Below are 7,629 nucleotides of genomic sequence, written 5' to 3' on the forward strand. Positions count from 1 at the left end.
GCGGGAGCCGTGTGCGAAGGGAAGGTCGCTCACGAAGCTGGAACTAGCCCGGCACCTGGAATCTGGAAGCAGGCAAGCCCCCCTCGGGCCTGGGCCCAGCCCTGGCCGTGGGGCAGCCGCCCGCGGGCTCACCTTCTCTGAATTCACCTTTGTGCCTTCCTCCCACGTCTTCCATGCATGAGAAGCCACACAGGCATGTATGTGTAGATACATATAAAACCACTGTAAGAGTTGGCACTAGTTGGTCTTTCGGTTGCCAGAGAGCATAAGGAATGAATGGATCCAGAGACTTCATACTCCTCTGCCGAGTGCTCTTTCCAGACAATCAAGGCACCCTGCATTCCCATTCTGCAAACCACTTCTGCACTCAACTAATTTCAAGTCTTCTCGGCAGTAAGGCCACTGATTTACTTACTTTTAAGCCTGTGTACATTTATAGAATCAGAGCTTTCCCAAGGAAGTCTGCCCGGCTGCTGCACGTGTGTTGTGCTGTGAGGGAAACAGTCAGGCGCGCTGTCAAATGCAAGCACCGTCTTGCCCCAGATTATGAGAAGCAAGCCACATTTTGGTGTGTAAGCACATCCCCTACTTGCAAAGTGTAAGGTGGTTGTACCTACGTGGCTTTTGCTTGGTAGGTGTACTTTATAGGGTCATGGGCACGTGAGTCATGTATGACAGCAGCAGTTCCCTCAGAACACTTGCCCCCCCCAGTTCACAGTTTTCTGCTTCTCCTTCAGACATGGGAATAGGTATGAGTGCCTCGTGTTTTCAGTGATGTCCTTTGCATTCCTTGGGAACCGAAATAGGAGCTCTTTGCAAACCATGCCTGACTTACATCTTTAAACTGTCGTTGCTAAGGCCAATGCTCCTACCTGCCAACCCTGGTATCTGAGACAAGTGTGTCCTTTTGCTTGCTTTAAGCCTGCTGCCTGAGTGTTGCACGCCTCTAGCAATCGTGTTGTAGAAGACAGCGAACTGCAGTCCCCACCCAGACAGCTCAGGCACTTCAGCCAAGGCTCACGCGTTCCCAAATTACCAACCAGTGATCTTAAGGAGACTTTTTTTACTGCCTTACTGTTGCCTTTCAGAAGGTGGTAATGAAACAGATAAGGATCCTTCAAGGTTATTTCTTGCTGCTTCAAAAATCCCTGAACAACATAAGTCAATCCTAGAGTATCACAAATACAAATCCTTTCTTTCTTCTCCTCTTTGGTATCTGAGAAAGGAATTGGACTGTGCTTGAACTCATTCATGGGGCCCTATATTATTTTTCCTGTTGTCTCTGGCTCATATATTTTAATTCTTTGCTTAGGGGAGTTTTTTGTCACATTACTCATGTTCTGATACAATATTTTACAAGCAAAGTGAAATGCCTTGGTTAAGAACTACAGTTACATTGGTTTAATGCTTCCATTTGCTCTAATTTTGAAAAAAGTCCCCTTTTTCATTCAAGTAGACATAAAATACTTCCTTACAGTTAGTAGGAGATAAAACAAACCTGAAGTGTTTATAACTTGACTTAAATGCCTTGAAAAATTATTCAGGAACAGTCACTCATTGTCTGTGTAATCCAGCCAATCTTCTATAATGCTTATTGGTAAGGTGTAGTAAAAATATAATATCTGAGTGCCTCAAAAAAAAAGGAAATTTTAGTATAACATTTGCAACATTTTGTGATAACTTTATTTTGGAATATTTTGCTTTTTTGTTAAAACTGACTAAAAAATCCAAGTAGTAAGATCTGTTAATGGTTTTAGAAGGTGTTAGTCTGATGTCTGTCACCAGCACAATGGATGAAAATGTCATAATAAGAATAACATACTACTAACGAGATAGAGTGGAGAAAGGCACAGGTCACAGTAAGCATCTGGAGCAATCTCCACCATGCTCAGCAGTGCACATGTACTTCAGTGCCAGTAATACAGACTTAAAATACTGCTATGACAGAATTCAAATTGTTCGCAGAGAGGGTTTAGAAACAATGCACAAGAAAGAGTTTAAAATTGTATCGGATGAAACATTTAGATATGAACACACTTTGGTGTGACTGGTGATAACAAGGGAAAAAACCAACTCTGACGGGACAAAAGAGTGCTTCTGAATAGCCACGCGGTAAAGCTGCAACTGTTCTTCATGGCCTGTCCTTGCAGTAGAAGGGTATTTTAATGTTATGTAGCCTCATGAGCTAGGTGCGGTTCTCTTCTCGTCCTCTTTCTGGTTTTAGCACCTATCAGGTCTGCTAGATGTGGTCCCCCCATCCTCACGATTCAACATCCACACTTCCCTGAAGATAGTTATTTAGGGCCTTATCTGAAGAACAAACAGGTCACTCTGGCTTTTACATCTGTTCATCCAGGATTCAGGAAGACCAGTTTTTTTCCTACTCAGCCTGAGAGCATTCAGCCTGCCTCTCATGAAAGCTTCCCAATCATCAGCCTCCAGGCTACACTGGGCAGCATTCCTTCTCTCTGCTCTCTGATGAAACCGTTGCTTATGTAGGGGGGGGCCAAAAAAGTTTCACTTGTGGAAACAAGAAGAAAATCAGAATGGGGGTCATATGTTCAAGCCCCTAAAAAGTAAACACTTCCATGTGTTCCAGGGATGGGAATCCCTGTATTCAGGTAAAAGTCCAGAGCACCAGGCTTCCTAATAGCGTTCAATTTTTTGAAACAGTAAATCTCGGTCCTTTTTTCCTTCAGGGTTCTTCTTTACAGAAGAAGCCTATTAACTAAAGCATACTACCATCACATTAACTTCTTCAGACTGAGGAAGAAAATCAGCCTGGGCTTTCCACGTCCTGCAAACATGATCTATAAAATAACGCCAGTTTAACCATTATCTCTTTGTCCAGTCACACTTTTAAAAAATGCAAAGAAAACCCCACCACTGCCTTTCATACAGAAATGCAATATACAGGCTTGTATAAGGCCTGCTATGGGGACACATAGGCAGTGAAGCCTCTCTTGTAGGCTAAGGAGGAAAAGCATCTACTCACCTGATCCCAGCTTGGGTAGGATTGTAGATCAGTACAAATGTAGGCTGAATGCACCTGGCCACAGGTGAGGGCAGAACTTGGGGCTGCTGTGATTGTGGATTCACCCTTTGAAGTACCACAAGGCAAATGGGAGGTTTGAAGTTTCCACCCAAGATGCTTTCAGGGTTCAAGTTGCTCCAGAGTTGGGCAGCAGCGGAGCAGGAACATTTTGGATTATGAATTTGAACGTGGGCACCTACATTCTGCTTCAGTTGCATTATAAGCCTCTGTGCTTTTCCCTCAGGATTACCCATAATCATGATTTTGTATTGCTATTATATAAAACAGTCTAAGTCTTTATTTGTGATTTGTTTCATGTAAATCTGTTTAGTACCTTATTAACAGCATCATACTAACTGTTTTGTAGTCCTTTGACTTAAGTGAGCTCTGGATGAAGTACTACATTCTTATCCAATGACATTGTATCTCCAGTTGCTATTTATATGTAGTTCCAGACATTCCATACACAAAATTTTAATGATAACTGTTATTATAGCACATTGGCTTATTTCATATGCTGTAGGAATGGATGCCAGCGACATTAGTGATTATCTTCATAGACAAGAGGCTTTCTGTTATCACTGATCATGATTAAAGAGTCAAGAGTTGAGCTACTGCTACAGAGCCTGCCTCCTGCCTCTGTGCTTTTGCACATTTCAGATGTCATGATTAATCCTCCCTCCCCTTCATTCCCATAAATACATTTGAAAATTACTTACCAGTGATTGTGCGAGTATTTTAAGCTTTTCCTTTTGTTTGGAAGCTGCTGTTGCTATGCCATCATTTATATTACATTTTATTTAGGTGGGGGTTAGGATATGATTGGACAGTTTAATAGGCTCATCCCATTATACACAGTGTTCTGGTGGTGCATGACCTCATTTCAGTTACCTGGCAATCGCTATACAAAAGAGAAATGTTGGCTTCCACTTGGAAGTTGGAGCAGAAATACTATCCCTGATGAATCTGTGTGCTTACATGGTGCAAAGAAATACCGTGAAGGAAAGCAATTCAGCTCAGTTTAATTACCTTTGATTGCTTTTGTACTTATGGCCAGAGGACAGTTTGTTGGTCATTATTTTTATTTACCATTTATTTTTAGATTTTACTTACGTATGGCTTCCAGGTGCTTTCAGCCATGGAATCCTGAAAGTCACCAATCTTGTAAAGACTTATGCCGGTGCTTAGCTAACAAACGTTAATATCATTTTAATGTTGCTGTTCACAGTGACTGTTAAACAAGGATACAAGGTTTGCTTACTGTTGGTGCGTCAAAATAAAACCCACAACCACTAGAACTTTGAAAGGCAACAGTAAGCAGGAAACTTCATCTATAGAAACTTTGTATGTGAATTAGTTACGGATTTGAACACATACTTGTACAATGGGAAAATAATTGGTTACATATTAAATATTCTTTTATAGTGAATTCCCATTACCTTTGTATGATTTGTTGTGCTACATTTGCTATAATCTAGCAAAATTCTCAAATAAATCATTCTGCAATTCAAGTACAGTACATTTATTTTTCATAATACGCTGTGGACTAAGTTCATAGTCTGTAAGGAAGATGAAATTTATTTATTTCCTTCCAGCCAAACAGTTTCATAAAGTTTACTGGAAAAAAATTCAGGGGTGGATTTAAGCAGTGACTAGTAAACAAACTAATAAGCTTAAAGTGAAGTCCATCAGTTTAGTCTTAAAGCATTACTATGCTTTTATATTTTTGCAGTTTTTGTACTATGCTGATTTCTCCTCAGTCTAGAGGCATTTCCCTGCTGGCTCCATAGGCGTGATTCCCTGCTGGATCAACTGTTCACAGCTTTCACTGCAGTTATGAGTATTCATCTGTTTTAAAAAACAGGCTTATTTTACATGGTTTTGGTAACTTACGGATACGTCTTTCTCTAGGAGTAGCCAGGGACTCCTGTACATTTGTGTTCAGTCTGAGCTGCAAGAATTCTTTGTTCTAGTCATGGAAATTGCCATTTGGATGAAATACTAGTGTCTGTGCTCCCAGTTCAAGGCTGGTTGCTCACAAATTACATTTGTCTGGTTTTGTAATGTCCATCCTGGGACTAATCATCTCTAAATTGGCTTCATTATATTCTTACACAACACTTTGATGGAGGAATTAGACCAGCTGTGAAGAAGCTGTAGCTTAGCACCCATTCCAACTGGCAATACTAACTTCTCTCCAATTTGCAATACTACTACTGCCTTTGTTTCAGTTCTTTATTTCAGTTCCAGATCCTCTTTCTCTGATGCAAGACAAGATTAGTAAAGACTCTAGCAACAACAAGTTTCATCTTATAATTCTATAGTTTGACATATTTGTTCAATCAGCTTGATAAACCAGCATGGTTTTTTTCTGCAGGTTTTTTTCACCTGACATTTGGAACAGAGCAGGGAATGGAGCAAGTCAATGCCTTGTCTGTGGGAAGACAGAATGATACAGGTTTGGCCATCATCTTGACCATATCTGCACTGTTTCTGAGGATGCTGTAAAGCCATATTAAGGATGTCTCAGTATACGTCAGCTTATTGCTTCCCCACTGCCAGACTTCTGAGACACTTGCAAGAGTTCTCCAAGTGCACCCACTCAGTCTACAGCACACAAGGTCTCATAGGCCTTTGTGGAATGGCTATAAAGGCCATTCTGTCTTGCCTTACACCATGTTCACCTGTACATAAGACCTTCTGTATAACCTAAAAAAGGGGTTCTCAGCCTGATGACAATAAATCACAGTCTTGCTGTACCAGTACCTGGTAAAGATAACTAGTTTAGAGACTCAGTTAGGTGGAAGATGAGAGAAGGATGAGGAGGTTCCCTCTAAAGGTGTAAACAAGGAGAGTGGTGAAGACAGTGACAATGGGGGCAGCAACACCATCATGGCCCTACTATCAGCATGTTAGCAGAACCAGCCAGGCAGCCACCCATCCACCCCAGCACTACCAGCTGCCTGCTCCTAGGAGAGATGATCATAGAATCATAGAATGTTTTGGGTTCGAAGGGACAGAGGTCATCTAGTCCAAGCCCCTAGGAGATCTCCAGGCAGGACAGAGTAGTGAAAATGCATGTAAATGATCCACAAAATAACGGCAACAGCTCAGCAGAAACCCAGCCTGTCACAGGAACCTGAATGGTAGTGTTTTACATTAACCATATGTGTACCGCAGCTCTTGCTTCAGCATTTTTCTTTCAAGAAGCTTTTGTCTTCAGCATGCTGGAAGACGATGCACACCCCAGCATGGTATGTCCCCTACTGCTGTATCTGCTGGCAAAGGTGCTGCTGCTGGGGTGCCTGTCTTAATCTTGACCCTCAGTCCACAGCAATCACACAGAGGCTGGATACCACAAACAGGTCAGTCTTGGAAGTGCTGACCAACGTCATCTAACCAGGCAGCAAGCAGTCTGGGTTGGGAGCTTGTGAAAAGCCATTTGCTTTGGAGCTCAGGCTGCAATGCAGCACAGGAAACCCTGTTTTGCAAGGGGGGCCTGTGGTTAAGTCACAAGCTACATGTTCAACTCTACCAAGACTGAAATTCAGGTATAGGCCCAACATCCACCCTTCCACTGCTCACATAGCCAGCACCTTGAAATAAGGCCCCTTACTCAGTTCTGGAACCAGGCACCTGTGTCTCCCCCACCTCCCCTCAACCTGACATTGGGCTAGAGCCAGGCATGGGCGTTCAGCAGTGTATGTGCCAGGCCGGTAGTGACAGCCTGGTAACAGGTTGCAGTAGATGACTATCCAGAAGCCAAAAAGCCCAATGCCACCAGATAAAAAGTGCTACTCTTTGAAGAACCAATTGCATCTGCACGTAGGGCGAAACAAGTCATAGCTGAATACAAATGGCACATGCATCCCTCTCATCATGATGCTGAGAAATTTCTCAAGCTTTCCAAGAGGTTCTTTCCCCATACGCAGCTGCACAACTGGTGCAATCTTCAAGTTGCATTGAAAATAACAAGGATAGAGAACTTGACTTTTGAGAGGATAATAAAGCTTTAAAGTTTTGCATTTATAAAAAAGCATGTAGCTATGGTTGTGAATCTATGCAAGTCATAATTTACAGTTACCGAACCAGATTCCATTTCCCCTGCAAGGTTCATCCTTCCACGTGTTCTGCCAGAATTGGTGGTGCAGCTGAACATGACATCCTACATCACCCGTTAACTCACACACCCAAAAGACAGCACTCTTTCAGGGGAGGATGTTCCACGTAGAAAGGCTCCTACTGGGAATGGCAGTGTGACACAAATTAAGGATAAGTTAGGAGAATCAGGTGCCCCAGTCTTCCATTCTGCTTCTCATCTTCCTGCTCTTTTCTTTTCATCACTGTATAAAAGACAGAGCAATAGCACACGGTAGCTGTTTCCTTTCAGCTTTGTTCTCCTACTTGAGTACAGGAGTACACAATCTCCAAACGCTATCTCAATTTAATCTTCCCCCTTACATTCTTCTCTTCAGGTCTCCCTGCTGCCTCTTCATAAATGAAGGAAAGCAGAATTTCCTGTGCTGAGGGGCATGGAAAGAAGAAAAGAGGAACCTTTGCAATAGGAGAGTTAGGGAGCAGTGAGTAAGGTTCCT

Source organism: Egretta garzetta, unplaced genomic scaffold, assembly GCF_000687185.1.
Source record: "Egretta garzetta isolate BGI_Z169 unplaced genomic scaffold, ASM68718v1 scaffold256, whole genome shotgun sequence".
Lineage (NCBI taxonomy): Eukaryota > Metazoa > Chordata > Aves > Pelecaniformes > Ardeidae > Egretta > Egretta garzetta.